Raw genomic sequence first — 22411 nt, forward strand, 5'->3', positions numbered from 1 at the left:
CCAAGGGCGTTGCCGCCGAAGAACGGGCCTCTCTGTACCACATCCTGAGAACGACGAAACGGTGTAAAGTTGATTGAAGCCGTCGTTGATGACGCTGAGAATGCCATCACGAAGCAACGTGACATCATCTCGCACGTCTACGACTATTATAGTTAACTTTACAAGAAGCAACTCGTTGATGAATACTCGTGCGAGGATTTTCTTAGGACCTTGAGCTGTCGCTTGTCACAACAGGATAATGCAAAGCTGGAATCTGTTTTCACAGAGGACGAAATCCGACTGGCGGTCAACAGTGCAAAGAAAGGGAAATCACCAGGACCTGATGGTCTCAGCGCTGAGTTTTACCAGCGATACTGGAACGTCCTCGGTCCGACACTCCTCGAGATAGGGAATGAACTCTGGCACCTGGAAGTCATACCCAAGGCATTTACGGAAGGTATCATCCTGCCCTTACCGAAAAAAGGGAACAGCAGGAAGGTAGAAAACATGCGACCCATCACACTCCTGAATGCCGACTTCAAAATCATCACTAGATCGATTAAGCTAAGGATGCAAACCGTCATGTACAAGGTTTTAGGCAGTTACCAGTACAGTGCAGTGCAAGGTCGAAGTGCAATCTCAGCTGCCTGCGATTTGAGGCACATCATCTGTTCATATTCTGAAACTAAAGGACAGGGCGCTCTGATCTTTCTAGATTTTGAGAAGGCTTATGACCGTGTACGTCATGATTTCCTCTTTCAAAGCATGAAGAAACTAGGATTTGGACCTCATCTCATAGAATTAATTCGCAAACTTACTACAAACGCCTCTTCACGGATTCTCATTAATGGCCATTTTACAAAAGAAGTTTCCATCGAGCAATCCATCCGCCAAGGATGTCCTCTGTCAATGATTTTGTACGCCATTGCAGTAGAGCCACTCCTGAACAACTTAGTGCATAGCGGGATCGGGCTTAGCGTCGAGTCTGTCACTATCCCATGCATTGTGTATGCTGGCGATATATGCGTAACTGTGTCATCATCGCAACAACTTCTGTCAGCAGCAACTCTTCTACAAACATTCACATTTCTTTCAGGAGCAATACTCAATAGAACTAAAACCACAGTTTTGCAGATTGGTGGCGGTATCGGAGACATATCCCATGTTACCTGGTGCAAGGTAAAGGATTCTCACACAACCCTCGGTGTTACTTTTGAAGCCAAACCAGACAAATTCCTGACGAAGAACTGGTCACACATGCTTAATAAATTACGTGCTGCTTTGATGCTTCACTCCGACCGTGACTTGAACGTACTGCAGAAAGTTAAGACCATCGAGATCGCCATTACGAGCAAGATGAATTATTTGGCGCAAACTCTTCCAATCTCCGACCACCTAGCTAAGAGTATACAACAAGCGTTACGTTGGTTTATTTTTAGGGGGCATATTTTCAAAGTTCAATTCGATACCTTAACCTTACCTTCGTCCAAAGGTGGCCGTAACCTCATTAAAGTACACAAAAAAATGTGTCACTCTGCTCCTAAATCGCATCAGGAAAGAGTTTCGTACCCGGAGGACCAGTCTCATCAGAAACCTCATTCAGCGGTGGAAACCTCATAGCTTGGACCCACCCGTTAATATCACCGGCATTCCACTTTCTTACCGACATGTGCGACTGTACTACATGGAAATGAGCTACATTCGACACAACATCGTCGATACCGGAAGCCTGACGAACAGGAAGCTTTATGACCTTCTCATGACAACAAACCACAGGAATCGTCTCGAAGAAAAATATCCACATACACATTGGAGTATAATATGGCGGAACGTGCACAACGACATGTTACCATCACGCGTCATGGCCGACTGGTATCTCACAGTCAACGATAAAGTAGCAACGAATGAAAAGCTACATAAAATAGGCCTTCATCCAACGCCCAACTGTGACGCATGCGGAAGAGTCGATACGCTCCTTCATAGGTTCACTTGCGGACATGCAGAAGAAATCACAACATTTCTTCGTCAACGATTGTCAGTGATAGACCGTACGACGCCCAGTGGTGTAGAACTTTTAGAGATCACTTAGCCACAAAAACTGAGGTATCCACGAGCAAAAAACAACGCTACAACGTGGATCATGTGCCACACAACATCGTTTATTATGCAGAATAGGCATGCTACTTTCCTAGACTATTATTCTTACATAGAAATTGAACACTTTAAAACAAGCCAACATTGTGACTACAGGAGGATATTTCGAAATATGCTGAAAATCATAATTAACGGTTAAATGCTTCGAATACAATATTTGGATAGTAGAGGTTGCCAGTTGCCTGTATGTATGAATCCTATTTGCTTCCTGAGACTTTAGTTCTTGCCGGAATTTTAAGATACTATTCAAATGCTCACCAATGCAGAAGGCATTTTTTTTCTTTCCAATTTTCCTCTCAACATTTTCCTTCTCTCGCAGAGCAGCGGAGCAACTTTCCTTTCGACAATGATGTGATAGTGTTTTGTGCACCTCAAGAAGACATTTCCTTTCTTTTCTTATAATGCGCAACGGCAGCCTAGAACTCATATATACTATGTTCATTCTACTCTCATTACAAATCGGAGCACATGTTTTTTTTCCCTTCTTAAAAAACAAAAAATAAAAATAAAAAAAAGCGCTTCAGTTTGGAACCGCGTGACCGCTACGGTCGCAGGTTCTAATTCTGCCTCGGGCATAGATGTGTGTGATGTCCTTAGGTTAGTTAGGGGTTAAGTAGTTCTAAGTTCTAGGGGACTGATGACCTCAGAAGTTAATTCCCATAGTGCACAGAACCATTTGAACAATTTTTTTGGATATACAACATATTGTATATGAGACAGGCAAAATATCCTCAGACATCAATAAGATCATAATTACAATTCAAGAGAATATTAGTGCCGACGATATTACAGAAATATCAGTTTACTAAGTCATGGTCGCAAATTATGAGGCGAAGTACTTACGAAAGTCTGCCAGAAGGCGACCACTAGGAACATCGGTTTGCTTTCCAGAGAAATACTGGAACACGTGAAGTAGTACTATTCCTGAGACTTATCGTAGAAGACAGGTTAAAGGAAGGCAAACCATGTCTGCAGCATGATCCACGAGAGCTGCATTTTGACACTATATGATCAAAAGTATCCGGATACCACCAAAAACATACGTTTTTCATATTAGGTGCAATGTGCTGCCACCTACTGCCAGGTACTCCATATCAGTGTCCTCAGCAGTCATTAGACGTCGTGAGAGAGCAGAATGGGACTGCTTAGGTGATTGGGTGTCACTTGTACCATACGTCTGTACGCGAGATTTTCACACTCCTAAAAATTCCTAGGTCCACTGTTTCCGATGTGATAGTGAAGTGGAAACGTGAAGGGACACGTACAGCACAAAAGCGCACTGGCCGACCTGGTATGTTGACTGACAGAGATCGCCGACAGTTGAAGAGGGTCGTTATGTGTAATTAGGCAGACCATCACACAGGAATTCCAAACTGCATCAGGATCCACTGCAAGCACTATGACAGTTAGGCAGGAGGTGAGAAAACTTTGATTTCATAGTCGAGCGGCGGCTCATAAACCCCGCATCACGACGGTAAATGCCAAACGACGCCTCGCTTGATGTAAGGAGCGTAAACAATGGACGATTGAACGCTGCAAAAATGTTGTGTGGAGTGACGAATCACGGTACACAATGTGGCGATCCGATGACAGTGTGTGGGTATGGCGAATGCCCGGTGAACGTCATCTGCCAGCGGGTGTAGTGCCAACAGAAAAATTCGGAGGCGGTGGTGTTAGGGTGTGACCGTGTTTTTCATGACTGGGGCTTGCGGCCCTTATTGTTTTGCGTGGCACTGTCACAGCACAGGTCTACTTTGATGTTTTAAGCACCTTCTTGCTTTCCACTGTGGAAGAGCAATTCGGGAATGGCGATTTCATCTTTCAACACGATCGATCACCTGTTCATAATGCACAGCTAGTGGCGGAGTGGTTACTCGACAATATCATCCCTGTAATGGACTGGTCTGCACAGAGTCCTGACCTGAATCCTATGGGAGACCTTTGGGATGATTTGCAACGCCGACTTCGTGCCAGGCCTCACCGACCGACATCGATACTTCTCCTCAGTTCAATACTCCGTGAAGTATGAGCTGCCATTCCCCAAGAAACCTTCCGCCACCTGACTGAACGTATGCCTGCAAGAGTGGAAGCTATCATCAGGCTAAGCGTAGGCCAACACCATATTGAATTCCAGCATTACCAGTGGAGATCGCCACAAACTTATAAGTCATTTTCAGCCAGGTATCCGGATACTTTTGATCATATAGTGTATATTTTATTTACTGCTACCGGTTTCGAGCGATGACTCATTCTCAAGCCTTACCTCGAGACAAATTATGAAAGCACATATACCTATTCACGTATGTATAAATATTTGGTTGTCTTATAGTTTTTTACTTACGTTATAACATTTTAAATGGAATTTTTCAAATATGATCTACTTCTGTCGTATTTGTGTACAGTTGTACGCTTTCTACATAACCGATATGTGTGTTAGAGATACGGTTTGATATTAAATTTATGTCTTTGATGACTGTCGATTTATGACGTACTCAAAAGTTAGGTTTGACTTCTGTTCTGGAATATGTCACCGGCAAATATTTTGTTGAAGGTCTCACTATAATTTTTATTTCTGAGCTATACTTGTTCCCTTAAGATGTTATTCGGATTTTTTTGCGAACTGTGTGCTCATTTATATTTCCTCCAAGACATTCATATAGGTTCTTTTTTGTGATCTGTGAATAATGGAAAGATTAGTACTTATGTCTGCCTTAGAGTGTCGTTTCTTCCGTACATAGTACTAAACTGAGAGGTTGTTTTCGATTTTGTTTATGTGTTTTTCGTATCTTCTCGTAACTTTTCTTCCCTTTTGTGATGCGTAAAACGTGTTACAGTCACTGCATTTAGTTTTTATTTTCCTCATTGGAGCTTTGTCTGTTCTGTGTATTTTCTTAATTCCAAGTCTGTTACCTGCCCAGAAGCTGATTTTAACATTAGTATTACGGAATATGTTACTTATTTTTCGAGAAATATTTCATATGTACGGTAGTGGCCCTCTCCATGAACCATGGGCCTTGTTGTTGGTTGGGAGGCTTGCGTGCCTCAGCGATACACATAGCCGTACCGTAGGTGCAACTACAACGGAGGTATCTGTTGGGAGGCCATACAGATGTGTGGTTCCTGAAGAGGGGTAGCAGACTTTTCAGAAATTGCAGGGGCAACCGTCTGAACAATTGACTGATCTGGTTTTGTAACATTAACCAAAACGGCCTTGCTGTGCTGATATTGCGAACAGGCGAAAGCAAGGGGAAACTAGAGTCGTAATTTTTCCGGGGGTCATGCAGGTTTACTGTATGGTTAAATGATGATGGCGTCCTGTCGGGTAAAATATTCCGGAGGTAAAATAGTCACCCATTTGGATCACCGTGTGGGGACTACGCAGGAGGACGTCGCTATCAGGCGAAAGAAAACTGGCGTTTTAGGTATTGGAGCGTGGAATGTCAGATCCCTTAATCGGCCAGGTAGGTTAGAAAATTTAAAAAGGAAAATGCATAGGTTAAAGTTAGATATTGTGGGAATTAGTGAAGTTCGGTGGCAGAGGGAATAAGACTTCTGGTCAGGTGAATTCAGGTTTATAAACACAAAATCAAATAGAGGTAATGCAGGAGTAGGTTTAATAATGAAAAAAAAATAGCAGTGGGGGAAGCTGCTGCGAACAGCATAGTGAACACATTATTGCAGCCAAGATAGACACGAAGCCCATGCCTACCACAGTAGTACAAGTTTATGTCAACTAGCTCCGCAGATGACGAAGAGATTGATGAAATGTATGATGAGATAAAAGAATTTATTCAGATAGTGAAGGAAGAAGAAAATTTAATAGTCATGGGTGACTGGAATTCGGCAGTAGAAAAAGGAAGAGAAAGAAAAGTAGTGGGTGAATATGGAATGGGGGTACTGAGTGAAAGAGGTGGCCGCCTGGTAGAATTTTGCAGAGAGCATAACTTAATCATAGCTAACATTTGGTTCAAGAATTACGAAAGAAGGTTATATACATGGAAGAGGCATGGACACACTGGAAGGTTTCATAAAAATTATATAATGGTAATACAGATATTTAGGAACCAGGTTTCAGACTGTAAGACATTTCCAGGGGCAGATGTGGACTCTGACCACACTCTATTAGAAATGAGCTGTAGATTAAAAGTGAAGAAACTGCAAAAAGGAAAGAATTTAAGGAGATGGGACCTGGATAAACTGAAAGAACAAGAGGTTGTAGAGAGTTTCAGAGAGAGCACTAGAGAACGGTTGACAAGAACGGGGGAAAGAAATACAGTAGAAGAAGAATGGGTAGCTTTGAGAGACGAAATAGTAAAGGCAGCACAGGATCACGTACGTAAAAAGACGATAGCTAGTAGTAATCCATGGGTAACAGAAGAAATACTGAATTTATTGTTTTGAAAGAAGAAAATATAAAAATGTAGTTAGTGAAGCAGGCAAAAAGGAATACAAACGTTTCAAAAATGAGATCGACAGGAAGTTCAAAATGGCTGAGCAGGGATGACTAGGCCACAAATGTAAGGATGTAGAGGTATATATCACTAGGGGTAAGGTAGATATTGCCTACAGGAAAATTAAAGAGAACTTTCGAGATAAGAGAACCACTTGTATGAATATCAAGAGCTCAGATGATAGCCCAGTTCTAAGAAAAGAAACCGCGCGGGATTAGCCGAGCGGTCTGAGGCTCTGTAGTCATGGACTGTGCGGCTGGTCCCGGCAGAGGTTCGAATCCTCCCTCGGACATAGGTGTAAGTGTTTGTCCTTAGGATAATTTAGGTTAAGTAGTGTGTAAGTTTAGAGACTGAAGACCTTAGCAGTTAAGTCCTATAAGAATTCACACACATTTGAACATTTTAAGAAAAGAAGGGGAAGCAGAAAGGTAGAAGAAGTATATAGAGGATGTATACAAGGGCGATGTACTTGACGGCAATATTATGGAAACAGAAGAGCACGTAGATGAAGATGAACTGCGAGATATAATACTGTGTGAAGAGTTTGACAGAGCACCGAAAGGCCTAAGTCGAAACAATGCCCTGGGAGTAGGCAACATTCCATTAGAACTACTGATGGCCTTGGGAGAGCCAGCCCTGACAAATCTCTACCATCTGGTGAGCAAGATGTATGAGACAGGCAAAATACCCTCAGACTTCAAGAAGAATATAATAATTCCACTTCAAAAGAAATCAGGTGTTGACAGGTGTGAAAATTGACAAACTATCAGTTTATTAAGTCATGGCTGCGAAATACTAACACGAATTCTTTACAGACAAATGGAAAAATTGGTAGAAGCCGACCTCGGGGAAGATCAGTTTGGATTCCGTACAAATGTTGGAACACGTGAGGGAACACTGACCCTGCGACTTATCTTAGAAGACAGATTAAGAAAAGGCAAACCTACGTTTCTAGTATTTGTAGACTTAGAGAAAGCTTTTGAAAATGTTGACTGGAATACTCTGTTTCAAAGTCTGAAGGTGGCAGGGGTCAAATACAGGAGGGGGGGGGGGAGCTATTTACAGTTTTTACAGAAAGTCTAAGGGCATGAAAGGGAAGCAGTGGTTGAGAAGGGAGTGAGACAGAGTTGTAGCGTATTCCCGATGTTATTCAATCTGTATATTGAGCAAGCCGTAAAGGAAACAAAACAAAAATTCTGTGTGCGTATTAAAATCCATAGAGAAGGAATAAAAACTTTGAGGTTTGCCGATGACATTGTAATTCTGGCAGAACAGTAAAGGACCTAGAAGAGCAGTTGAACGGAATGGACAGTTTTTTGAAAGGAGAACATAAGATGAACATCAACAAAAGCAAAACGAGGATAATGAAATATAGTCGAATTAAAGATTAGGAAACGAGACACTTAAAGTAGTAGATGAGTTCTGCTATTTGTGGAGCAAAATAACTGATGATAGTCGAAGTAGAGAGGTTTTGAAATGTAGACTGGCAATGGCAAGGAAAAGGTTTCTGAAGAAGAGAAATTTGTTAACATCAAGTATAGATTTAAGGGCCAGGAAATCGTTTCTGAAAGTATTTGTATGGAGTGTAGCCATGTAAAAAAGTGAAACATTTACTATATGTAGCTGGACAAGAAGAGAATAGAAGCTTTCGAAATGTGGTGCTACAGAAGAATGCTGAAGATTAGATGGGTAGATTGCATAACTAATGAGGAAGTATAGAATAGGATTGGGGAGAAGAGAACTTGACCAGAAGAAGGGATCGGTTGGTAGGGCACGTATTGAGGCACCAACGGGTCACCAATTTAGTACTGGAGGGTAGCGTGGAGGGTAAAAATCGTAGAGGGAGACCAACAGATGAATACACTAAGCAGATTTAGAAGGATGTAGGTTTCAGTAGGTACTGGGAGATGAAGAAGCTTGCACAGGATAGAGTAGCATGGAGACCTGCATCAAACCAGTCTCTGGACTAAAGACCACAACAACAACACATACGGTAGTGTAACGAATTTTTATTTCTCGCTTCTTTCTACTTTCGCTAATATTATTACCTTATTTTCCTTCAGCTAGCGGCGTGGCGCAGTGGTTAGCACACTGGACTCGCATTCTGGAGGACGACGGTTCAAACACGCGTCCGGCCATCCAGATTTAGGTTTTCCGTGAGTTCCCTACATCGCTTCAGGTGAATGCCAGGATGGTTCCTGTGAAAGGGCACTGCCGATTTTCTTCCCCATCCTTCCATACTACGAGCTGGTGCTCCGTCTCTAATGACCTCCTTGTCTACGGGACGTTAAACGCTAATCTCCTCCTCCTTCCCATTTTCCTTGGCAAATTTCGCCCTTATTTCCTTTTTTTTATATTCTACTGACTGTATTAGTCTTGTAACCGTTATTTTCAGTGACAGTTTTACGCCAATTGTATCTAATTCTATCTTCAATTTTTCTTTAGCAGGGGGAACATCAATCAAGCGGTTTATCACATCTTTAAAATGTGCTCTATTATACGCTGGTCGGTGACATGATCAGTCAGTTGTGGTGGTCAGTTGTCGTTACTTTACGTAATATGTCGGATTCATGAAGATAACTAGCATTAACTATTTTTATATCTATAAAGTTTATGCTCTTGTATGTTTCATATTTGACTGTAAATTTTATGCTGTTATGCAGTTTATTTATTTGTCGGTAAAATTCGTCATTGTTTCCACTGATTAGAATGAGGGTATCATCGACGTAACGTTGGTAATAAGCGACTGTATCTTCCAAATGGATTGGTTCGTTAAAAGAATTATTTTCTGAGTGATCTAAGAAAATATTTTCCAGGGTTCTTGCAAGTCCGGACAAATAAACAAAATGTACAAATTGAAAACAGCTTCTGCACACTTAGAATGCGTTTGCGAGAAGATCTACGCGGTATAGTAGACTAGTCGACATAAACACTAATCTTTCAATTATTCAAAGAACAGAGAAAAGAAGCTACATGAGTATCTTTGAGGAAATAGAAGTCTACAAACAGAAGGCACATCTTAAACTAACAAAAATAGCTCAGGAATTAAAAAAATAGAGAACGTTGACAAAATTCATATCGGTGACATATATTTCAGGACAAAGGGCAATTTCAAATTTTAGATGTGATATAAATTGATTTTCATCAAAGATATAAATTTAACAGCAAACCATCGATAATGGAACGACCATGCATAAATATGGCAAAAAAGAAGTAGATTATATATGAAAAATGCCATTTGAGATCCTGTAAGGTAATTAAAATAATATAATGCAAACAAATAATACACATCTATAAGACATGTAGAAAGAGTGTTAGTGAGGCTCTGAGAAATACCGACAGAAATGTGGCACCGTGCTAACCGCAGTACCGTGGGTAGCTGCCTTAGGTTTCTCAGTTAAGAATCCAAGGAATGAATAACCCGATGGAGGTTGTTCCACAGATTCTACATCGGGTTTTAATGGGGTGAATTTGTTGGCGAGGAGAGTATGCTAAACTCAATCTGGTGCACTTCGAACTACGCACGTACACTGCAATCTGTGTGACACGCTGCATTGTCCTGCTGGCAGATACCATCGTACCGAGGAAAAACAATACTGCATGAGGAAGTGAACATGGTTCCCAAGGATAGACGCATACTTGTGTGGATCCATAGTGCCTTCCAGAATGACGAGATCACCAAGAGAATGCCTCGAAAATAATCCCCAGACCATAATGCTCCCTCCTCCGGTTTGGAACCTTCCGACGATTGTTGTGGAGTGTTTGCTTTCAGACGTTTAACACCGTGCACGCCAATAGCAGTCTGTCATCTACTTGCTGTAATGGTTTGCAGATACCAGCCTTTGTCGCCAGTGAACAGCAATCAGTATGAGTGCATCGTGAACCAGGCGGCTGTTGCCATGGCCCATACGCAACAACCTTCGCTGAACGGGCATTTAGGAGACAGTGTTGGTAGCCCCTTGATTCATCTGGCTAGTCATTTGCTCAAAATTTCCACGTCTTCTCGCCTGTACACATCTCTGCAGCCGTCTTTCATCTCTGTCATCTATGGCCAGTGATGTACGACAGTTGGCTCAGCGTCGGTTTTGGGTAGCACCATTTGGTCATGCGAGGTGTACTTTAACCACGACCTCACTCGAACAATTTAAAAACTTAACCGTTTCGGAAAGGCTTTCTCACTTGGCCTGAAAGCCAATTATCATTCCCTATTAGACTTCGGATAAATCTCTCCGTTTCCGCATAACAACTATACTGTTTTCTAAGGTGGGAGCCCTTTCACGCTCGCACAAGCATGGTGACCAACTCAAAAGGTCTACTGTCATCTCTGCATTGTTAGTAATTAGAATCGAGGAGATCGCAGTAGCGAGGAACTGCGATGTTATCCGTACATCTGGGTAAGGTTACCCATTAATAAGGGCGCATCTGGGTGATAGAAGTGGTCGAAAAATCTTGACAGAATCGAGCTTGAAAGAAGAGCGGTTTTTAAGGACAGAGGGAAAAAAGTGCCAAGGCAAGCACCAAGAGGAAAAAACCTCTGGACAGTGTCAGGTTGGGTAGTAAGGGCAGTAGCGGTTTCTTGCTATCTGCGACAGATCGTGAAAGGTCAGGTTATGTTAGTGGTATGCTATCATACATCGGTACCATAGACGCAATGCCAGATTGTCATAGAATGATCAGTCCTGTCGAAAAGGTGAGCTCTGCTGCTGCTGGCGCCGACGTCGTCTCCTGGACCACCTGCTGCTGCTGCTCCTCCTGTGTTGCTGCGTGTTCCGGTTGCTACAGCTGGGCTCGTATGGATACTCCTGGGCCTGCTGCAGTAGCTTCGTCCCTGTAACAAGGAAACTAGTGCGGCAACGCGCGCGTTGCCATTATGTCCTCTGCTGCGTCGTGTCGTCAGTGACTTGGCACAGCTTCATCAGGCTGGTTGCTGAACGGCGGCAGCCTGCCGCTATTCGGCGTCGTCCTCTTCTACTGCATAGCGCAGCTCTGCCACATCTGAGCCTCGAGGAGCTCCACTTGTTCGGTAAGCTGCGCCGCTTGAACTTCGGAGACGGGCACGCCGTTTGCTCGCGCAATCGCGATAGGGGCTACCTCTTTGGCTTCTAGGCCCCTTGCGGGTGGAGCTGCTACCGCGTCGTCCCCAGCTGCGCCTGGCTGGTCTGCGCCCTACGTCGTTTCCTACGTCGTCTTCTCTTCTTCCCTTGCGTCGATGCGACCGCGGCCGCCTCGTCGCCTTCGGCACGGTTGCGGCTCGAGAAAGCCGGACAACCGCGCCAGCTGGCGGCGTGCGGGCCGCGACACCGGACGCAACTCGGAAGAACTAAACTCCCGCGGTTGCAGACGCGGCTGTCGTGCTCGCCTGAGCACTTAAGGCACCGCGCCGCGTTGCGGCAATACTTCGCGACATGGCCCTCGCCCTGGGGCTGGAGGTCCGTGGCGGTCGGGAGAGCTTCTGTCGTAACTGGGAAGCCCAGCAACTTCCGCAAGTCGAAGATGTCGCTCCCACCGTCGGCCGTTTGCACGGTCACGGCATAGAGCGGCGCCCTCTTCTTGTTGGTCCGGTTGTGCAACCTTGCGGTTGCATTACCTAACCCGGCTCGTAGCAGCCCTTCCCGGACCGCTGCCTCGTCACAGCACCGAGGTAACCCCCTGAGGAGTGCCTCGGTCGTCTTCATCCTTCCTACGGAAGGTGCCTTCTCACGCGCCGGCGGCGCGTCGACGATGTGGTCGGCCACTGCAACCTTGATCGCCCTGGCCACGCCTGCAGCTCGAACGCAGATCAGCGAGTCTGTATCGACAGACTCGTAGACCACTTCGTTCCGAGCGCAATTCGTAATGGTGTCGAACAGCGCGGTCCACCCGCCTTTGCACTTGACGTACAAAGGGGGGACAGGCCGCGACTCGTCTTCTCGGGAATTCCTTGCTCGGTCGGCAGACTCAGTGAGTCGCACAACCGAAGGACGCTTCATAGCGGCAGGTTTCCTCTGCGCCTACTTCTTTCCCACGCTGTGGGGCGCAGAACACGACAATCTGCAGGCGTTATGAAAACAACACACGACAATTTGTTTCCCGCGGCGCCCACAGCAGAGAAACCTCTTCACAAGCTCTCAACGGCCGAGTAAGCGTAGCGCGCAACACCAGCGATGCGCTCGTCCTGATAGCTCAGGCCGTAGTGCGCACTGTTTTCTGCGTCCGCGGGCATGCTTTATATACCGTCCACTGCCAGTGATACCACAAGCCGCTTGTGAGTGATTAATGCACGTTGGCGTCGAATGTAGGCGGTGGGCACATTAATGTGACTGGACCGTGTAGACATACGTGCTTACAACAGATTTACTGTATTTCGGTACCGCTTGAATACGAGGCCTCACTCGAAACAGGTATCGGTGAGTAAAATATAAAATCCCAGCTCTGGTAAATGATTATTACACTAGTAGTCGGTCCTCGATATCCTCAATACTGGTTCTGTGACGGAGCTGCTGTCTGGAGTGGCCCATCGCATTTTCTTTCAGGGACAGATCAGAGTATATTGACTGGCATGGGCGTGAAAATGAACACGCTTCATACGTCGCTATCACAGTGTATACACTTTAACTGCTCCAAAATGACGTGTTTCAACAATCTTATGCTGCCATCATCTGATATTCTGCTATAAAATAGCCATGTCACACTATAGCAGGTTCCAGAACATCAGATGATGGCAAAATGAAATTGTTGAAACCTGTAATCTTGGAGCAATAATGCGATCGCGGCTTATGAAGTGTGTTCGTTTTCAGCCATACCGATCGCCCCTCAACACAGCACAGCATGTGTACCTTACAAAAGCGGCTCGAGAGAATCTCAGCATCAGGCAGACAGTTCACAGAGACGTGTGACATATGTGTACGAGCATTGTCGTTTGGGCAATGGCACCACCATGCAGTTGGATTACAGATAAGACATCAGCATACAAGATGTCCGTGGCGTACTGTTGTGCTGTCAGAGTTCCTTCAGTCACTACCAGCCGTGACCTAAAGCCACACCCTATGGCTCCCATTCCATGACGTCAGACTATTTGTTTGCTCTCCAGAATACCGAACGAATGAGACTTTTCCACACGTTGCACTAGTACTTGCTGACGATGGTCATTCGGGATAGGGCAAAAGCGAGATTCATCGCTCTACACAATGCAACGCCATTCATCAGCAGTCCCGGCGCCATTCCAAAAGCAGCCGTTGGTTGTGGCGTTAACGACTCCCCACACAGGGGACCACTGCTGCTCCCAGTCTCCGATCAATGGTGCGGGATGACCCATAATGTACAGGAGTTCCATTACTTGTTGAGAGATGTCAGGTGCAGATATGAAGGGGTTACCATGCTCTTGGTACGCAATACAGCGGTCCTCCACTGTGGTGGACAAACGTGGGCCACCGGCACCATGACGACGAGTATGCGAGCCCACACGTTCCTATACAGTTCAGCATCGGGCCACTGGCACATCTGAATGTCTCAAAAATGTAGATATAGCCCGATTCGGCCAGTCAGCCAAACTGAGACCAACAAAGAGGCATCTTTCAGTTGCTGATGTTACCTCACACGATTATGTGGCATGTCTGTGTCCTTCGCAGTGATTATTCGCTATTAACTCTCCTTACATGCCCTATCAGGTCTGTTAACAACACTAAACACGAACAGCACTCATGCAGTCTGATGGGCGTTCTGCCTTTCATAGAGATATGCAGCTCTAATCATTTGCATACCCGCCAAAGATTCGTACATATACGAAGTTACATTGACATTCGACCATGTCTTCTGGCTGCTTCACTTTTTTCGCCCGGCAGTGTACATTTCTCCACAGTGCCAATTAACTTGAAAAAATTGGAAATTCTTTCCAAAATCTAGCTACCGCTTATAATTTCTGACCCATTTGAGGCATTTTTTGAGACCTTTCTCAACCGTAAAAATTCAGATCCGTCTCAAAGCATACACATACGATATACCACAACAGCCCATTCAACTTATCTCCCATCACCTAAACAAATGCAAGCCTTTTGGCTAGGTCTGACCATTATGGTAAATTGAAAATGTGTAGGAAGCTACATGGGCCTGCATCCATGATAGTTCCCTCACCACAAACCACATAGATCGCCAGGTCTTATTCTTATCTGGCTTCACAGTCTACCGTCTCCCGTACATCTTTCAAGCAGAGTATAAACGGTACAGTGGCAACACATTTGAACTACAGAGTGTAAATCCTGCCCTCCTGCTTTTCCGTTACCGCTTGCAAATAAAAATAAAGGCGAGCTCTTTACGTCGTACTAACAATCCATGTGTGTGGTGTGCTTCAAACGAAAAAAAGCAAATGAGAGCGCTGGATCGACGTTCTCTGCCGACAGAAAAATTTGGAAATTTGTGGTAAGGTCGTATGGGGCCAAATTGCCTAGGTCTCCGGTCACTAAGCTTACACACCACTTAATCTAACTTAAACTAACTTACGCAAGGACGACACACACACCCATGCCCGAGGGAGGACTCGAACCTCCGACCGGGGAAGACCGTTACAAGACGCCGCCGATCGCGCAACTACCCTGCGCGGCGCGCAGACACAAAAGAACAAAGCTATGGAAAAGTGTGACTGCAGCCCATCTTCAGAGTTTTATTTTAGATGGGATGATGCTAAAATCACCTTCTCATCTTAGGGATACTAGACACAGTATCCCTGGTTAAAATGATAAGGAATATATAATTTTCAATTCAGAAGTTTGTTGTCTTCCGTTCTAACGAGAAGCCCTCATTTCAAACTTATGTTCCTAGATCTTTACAGAATATCTCACAAGTTTCAATTACAGTACTTTGTGTATTGAAGTAAGTGAGAAACTGGAACAGTATTAGGACAAATTGGGTGGTAATTGTAGGTTTAATGTGAAATTCGGGGAAAACAAATTTACAGTTATTCATGAAGTATATAACAGTAAATATTTTGTGGTGACAATATGTAGCATTACTTATTGTAGCGGCCGGCAGGAGTGGCCGAGCGGTTCGGGGCGCTTCAGTCTGGAACCGCGCGACCGCTATAGTTGCAGGTTCGAATCCTGCCTTTGGCATGGATGTGTGTGATGTCTTTAGGTTAATTAGGTTTAAGTAGCTCTATGTTCTAGGGGACTGATGACCTCAGATTTTAAGTCCATTAGTGCTCAGAGCCATTTGAACCTATTGCAGCGACGGAAATTCTGATTTGTAGTGTAAATGACATTATCACCACGGTAGTTAAGATCCAAAGGAACAGACGAAACTGGTTGCTGCGCGATGCTGATGAGTACTACCGTGGGGCGATTCCCATCCCAATTTTAGACTGTTTTGTGACTGACTATAGGACAAAAGAAAGTTCTGTTTGGATTTTCTTCACTTTTGGTGATTTCAGCCAGTGAAATACACTTATTTCGTTGACGATATGGAATCTGGATTGGAGGATGTTCTTGCTAAATTACATTTATGGAGAAGAAAATCTGTGAAAGAAGATTCCAGACCTTCATCTGCCATGGAAGCGCAGCAGTTATGCAACGTAGCCATGTATCCACGCATCAACAACTTTCTGGGGATATAGCCACACTTACTGTAACTACAGCCACAGCAGAGAAGTCATTCTCCACTGTAAAGAGAATCAAGACATACCTCCGAAATTCGCCAGTATAGGCAAGTTTTGAAGTTTACTGTCTCACATTAAGTCATATTACACTTATTAGATTATTATATAGCAATACTACTGTGTTCCATCCTTTCACAGAAAACTGAATGGATTAACCCTCTTCGTCATTCATCATTCAGTATCTGTTATACCACTGGTGGTGACGGACAACTTCTCGAAGAGAGGTATAAGTAGGGGGAAGCAATATATTTGATACCTCATCCGAAAAGCACCCTCCCGAAACCTGGACAGCAAGCTACACCGCGATGCAGAGCGCCTCTCTTGCACAGTCTGCCACTTTATTTTGCTAAACATCTCCCTTTGTTTTGCTTTTAATCTTGGTATGAATACTGTGAATATGTCGCACAAAGGTTCTTATATTTAATCCTAATACACTTTTAGAAACATTAATCCTCAGACTAACTAATCGTTTGTCCCTTTATTCACGTGTGTTCCATGCTTTGCATAGTGCTTTCTTTTCAGAGCCACTACGTTGGGAAGGAAAGTATTTGAGATGGACAGTCGCATAACATGCAGTTTATAGATGCTAAATACTCGCGATTTGCATCAACATCGATAATCGTCGACATTTTTCCACTACAATGCTTTGATTTCTATTCATTTGTATCTGTGGCGGTTGAATTCCGTCACGTCACCGCGCGGTTTTGAACACTCGCCTAACGGCTCTGGCGCGCTTTGTGCGGGCCGCCGCGGAAGTACCCTCTACACGCTCGCCGCAACTGCTGAGGGAGCGCTCGGGGCCCGCTACGTTGGCGCGGGTTTCCGAGCGTGGACCCTGCGCCGAAAGATCAGCAGTAAAACATCGTCTGTTATCGCACCAGCGGCACGTGGGTTGAGCGTGCCACGTGCATCGACCTGCCGGCGAGTTCCACTGGTTCAAATGGCTCTGAGCACTATGGGACTCAACTGCTGAGGTCATCAGTCCCCTAGAACGTAGAACTACATAAACCTAACTAACCTAAGGACAACACACATATCCATGCCCGAGGCAGGATTCGAACCTGCGACCGTAGCGGTCGCGCGGTTCCAGACTGTAGCGCCAGAACCGCTCGGCCACCAGCGGCCGGCGGCGAGTTCCACTAGCCATCAAGATTGGCCTCTGGTATCGGCTCAGTTAGGCTTGACCCCGTGTGTATTACATTACATTTACTGGGTGTCAGGGGCAATCGGTTTCGGACGTCGTATATGCTTTTCATCGACATATTTAAAGGTGCTTGTGTTTTTTATGTGTACATTTTTTTATTCATTTAGACTAGCAGGTGTAACTTCCAGGCTAACTTAACGTTGCCATTGCCAAATAAAATTAAGTAAATGTTGCAGAATTAGCAACTGCAAACATGAGTAATTTAAACGTAGATTCCTCGTTGTAGCGAAACAGCTTAAACCAGTATTGAAGACAAGGCCTCCGGTCCAGATTAAATACCAGTCAGTTTCCTTTCAGAGTACGTTGATGCAATAGTTCCATACTTACCAACCATACACAACCACTCGCTCGTCGAAAGATCCGTACCGAAAGATTGAAAGTTGTGCGAGTCATACCAAAATCCAAGAAAAGGAAGTGGGAGTAATCCTCTGAATTAGGGACCCATATCGCTAACGTCGATTTTCAGTAGGTTTTTGGAACATTATGAATTACCGCGAAGAAAATGATTTGTTGACAAAGGGCCAACACAGTTTCAGAAAATAACGTTCCTTTGAAACAATACTAACTCTTTATTCCCGCGAGGTGATGAATGCTATTGACAGGCGATGTCAAATTTATTCCATATTTTTAGATATCCAGAAGACTTTTCACACCGTTCCTCCCAAGCGACTTCTTGTCGAATTTCGTTACTATGGGATATCGTTTTAGTTGTGCGACTGGATTCTTGATTTCCTGTCAGAACGTACACAGTTCGTAGTAACTGACGGTAAGTCACTGATTAAAACAGAAGTAATATCTGGCAATCCCCAAGGAAGTTTTATACGCCCTCAGCTGTCCCTGATACACATAAGAGGCTTATGAGACAATTTGAGTAGCTCTCTTAGATTGTTTGCAGATTACACAGTCATTTACTGTCTTGCAAAGTCATCAGATGATCTAAACGAATTGGAAAATGATTGAGACAAGATACCTGGATGGTGCGAAAAGTGGAAATCGACTCTAAATAATGAGAAACGTGAAGTCATCCACATGAGTACTAAAAGGAATGAGCCAAATTTCGGTTACATGATACATCACACAAATCTAAAGACTGTAAATTCAGTTAAATACGTAGAGATTACACTTGCGAATAACTTAAATTAGAACGATCACATAGATAATATTGTGGGGAAAACAGAAGAGACTGCCATTTATTGGCAGAACACTAAGAAAATGCAACAAGGCTACTAAAGACACTCCCTCTTCTTGACTATTGCTGTGCGGTGAGGGATCTGCATCAGTGAGGAGTGACGGAGGAAATCGAAAAAGTTCAAAGACGAACACTGCATTTTGTATCATCGCGAAATAGGAAAGGGCCACGGATATGATACGCGAATTCAGAAGGCCATCATTGAAACAAAAGCTTTTTTCGTTGCGGCAGGATAGTGTCATGAAATTTCTATCACCAACTTTCTCTTCAGAGAGTGAAAATATTTTGTTGGCGCCCATCTACATACGGATAAATGATCATCACAACCAAATAAGGTTTTAAATTGTAAGACATTTCCCGGGTCAGATGTGGACTCTGACCACAATCTATTGGTTATGAACTGTAGATTAAAACCGAAGAAACTGCAAAAAGGTGGGAAGTTAAGGAGATGGGACCTGGATAAACTGACTAAACCAGAGGTTGTACAGAGTTTCAGGGAGAGCGTAAGGGAACAACTGACAGGAATGGGGGAAAGAAATACAGTAGAAGAAGAATGGGTACCTTTGAGGGATGAAATAGTGAAGGCAGCAGAGGATCAAATAGGTAAAAAGACGAGAGCTACTAGAAATCCTTGGGTAACAGAAGAAATATTGAATTTAATTGATGAAAGGAGAAAATATAAAAACGCAGTAAATGAAGCAGACAAAAGGGAATACAAACGTCTCAAAAATGAGATCGACAGGAAGTGCAAAATTGCTAAGCAGGGATGGCTAGAGAACAAATTTAAGAATGTAGAGGCTTATCTCACGAGGGGTAAGATAGATACTGTCTACAGGAAAATTAAAGAGACTTTTGGAGAAAAGAGAGCCACTTGTATGAATATCAAGAGCTCAGATGGAAACCGAGTTCTAAGCAAAGAAGGGAAAGCAGAAAGGTGGAAGGAGTATATAGAGGGTCTATACAAGGGCGATGTACTTGAGGACAATATTATGGAAATGGAAGAGGACGTAGAAGAAGATGAGATGGGAGATACAATACTGCGTGAATAGTTTGACAGAGCACTGAAAGACCTGAGTCGAAACAAGGCCCCGGGAGTAGACACCATTCCATTGGAACTACTGACGGCCTTGGGAGAGCCAGTCCTGACAAAACTCTACCATCTGGTGAGCAAGATGTATGAGACAGGCGAAATACCCTAAGACTTCAAGAAGAATATAATAATTCCAATACCAAAGAAAGAAGGTGTTGACAGATGTAAAAATTACCGAACTATCAGTGTAATAAGTTACAGCTACAAAATACTTACGCATTCTTTACAGACGAATGGAAAAACTGGTAGAAGCCGACCTCGGCGAAGATCAGTTTGGATTCCGCAGAAATGTTGGAACACGTGAGGCAATACTGATCCTACGACTTATCCTAGAAAATAGATTAAGGAAAGGCAAACCTACATTTCTAGCATTTGTAGACTTAGAGAAAGCTTTTGACAATGTTGACTGGAATACTCTCTTTCAAATTCTGAAGGTGGTAGGTGTAAAATACAGGGAGTGAAAGGCTATTTACAATTTGTACAGAAACCAGATGGCAGTTACAAGAGTTGAAGGACACGAAAGGGAAGCAGTGTTTGGGAAGGGAGTCAGACAGGGTTGCAGCCTGTCCCCGATGTTATGCAATCTGTATATTGAGCAAGCAGTAAAGGAAACAAAAGAAAAATTCGAAGTGGGTATTAAAGTCCAGGGAGAAGAAATAAAAACTTTGAGGTTCACCGATGACATTGTAATTCTGTTAGAGACAGCAAAGGACTTTGAAGAGCAGTTGAACGGAATGGACAGTGTCTTGAAAGGAGGATATAAGATGAACATCAACAAAAGCAAAACGAGGACAATGGAATGTAGTCGAATTAATTCAGGTGATGCTGAGGGAATTAGATTAGGAAATGAGACACTTAAAGTAGTAAAGGAGTTTTGCTATTTGGGAAGCAAAATAACTGATGATGTTCGAAGTAGAGAGGATATAAAATGTAGACTGGCAATGGCAAGGAAAGCGTTTCTGAGGAAGAAAAATTTGTTAACATCGAGTATAGATTTAAGTGTCAGGAAGTCGTTTCTGAAAGTATTTGTTTGGAGTGTAGCCATGTATGGAAGTGAAACATGGACGATAAATAGTTTGGACAAGAAGAGAATAGAAGGTTTTGAAATGTGGTGCTACAGAAGAATGCTAAAGATTATATGGGTAGATCACATAACTAATGAGGAGGTATTGAATAGAATTGGAGAGAAGAGGAGTTTGTGGCACAACTTGACAAGAAGAAGGGACCGGTTGGTAGGACATGTTCTGAGGCATCAAGGGATCTCAAATTTAGCATTGGAGGGCAGCGTTGAGGGTAAAAATCGTAGAGGGAGTCCAACAGATGAATACACTAAGCAGATTCAGAAGGATGTAGGTTGTAGTAAGTACTGGGAGATGAAGAAGCTTTCACAGGATAGAGTAGCATGGAGAGCTGAATCAAATCAGTCTCAGGACTGAAGACAACAACAACAACCAAATAATAGAACTCAGAGATTGTACGGAAAGAGGCAAGTGTTCATTTTTTCTGCACACTGTTCGAGAGTGGACCGGTACAGAAACAGCTTGAAGGTGGTTCGAGGAATCCTCTGCCAGGCACTTAACTGTTAATTGCCGAATAAGCATGTAATGCAGAGTGACAATTTTTTTTTCTTAAGTCCGTTTTTGACCACTGGCAGTCATCCATATTCCTAATGTTTTGAGTATTGAGTAATCTGGTTGCACGTATTATGTTTCTTAAAATCCCTGGTAATTACAGTCAAAGGTTGATCTTTTTTTAAGATCTATTTGAATTTAATATCATAACGTGTGTTACGTAATTGTATTAAAAAGGAAGTGTTAATGTCGCTATAGATCTGAGACTCTTACGGTATTTTCATTATGGCTCTGTCAGCTGTTTAGTATGAGAATTAAATTCGATGAATTTCTGTGTAGGTCATTGTGTATTTTCTTTTAATGGCCGTGTTTTGAGATCACTGTAAGCTGTGAATCTTGTTGTACGTTTAACTCGGGTGGTGGGAGGGGGGGCGGGGGAGGGGAGAGAGAGAGAGAGAAGAGAGAGAGAGAGAGAGAGAGAGAGAGAGAGAGGGAGAGGGAGAGAGGGGGGGGGGGGAGAGGTGGTTCCAAGGCACTTGATTTCAGTACATGCAACCTATGTTCCAATTCTAACCGTTTAAAGAGCTTATGACAATTCTGCTGCTGCTATTTAGGGGTACTGATGTGAGTGAATACTTACATGAACAGATATGAATCCGATTCCGGTCCTCAAGAAGAAAAAATTATGTACATCCCTGGAGGTAAATATGAAAAGCAACTGCTGAACCAGTAAGATTGTAGAGGTGAAGGTATGCAAGCAACACCACATTTCATGAATCAGCAGGACGATGTCCGGCGAGGTATGACGAGGAATGTGGCCACTTTCTTCGAAGAACGGCAGATACTATAGCTTCGCCGGCCAGAACATTTGTGTAGCATGTCGCTCATTGAAAACGTATTCGGTGTATTTGGTCGAGGCCATCTAGCAACCAAGGTCGAGGCATTTTATGGTCTAATACAAACCGTGTGGAGGGAAATCCTACGGGACCACATCTGAACCTCCTTTGATTGCATGGAAGGATATTTAGAGGTTTTGAATTAAGTGAGTGTTAGCCTCTCTTCATTCTAAAGTGTTGAAATCAGAGACCTATTGCTCGATAATGCTAAACATTTGTGTCTTGCCATGTGTCTGATCTGTGGTTTAATGT

This window comes from Schistocerca gregaria, chromosome X (assembly GCF_023897955.1).
Source record: "Schistocerca gregaria isolate iqSchGreg1 chromosome X, iqSchGreg1.2, whole genome shotgun sequence".
NCBI lineage: Eukaryota > Metazoa > Arthropoda > Insecta > Orthoptera > Acrididae > Schistocerca > Schistocerca gregaria.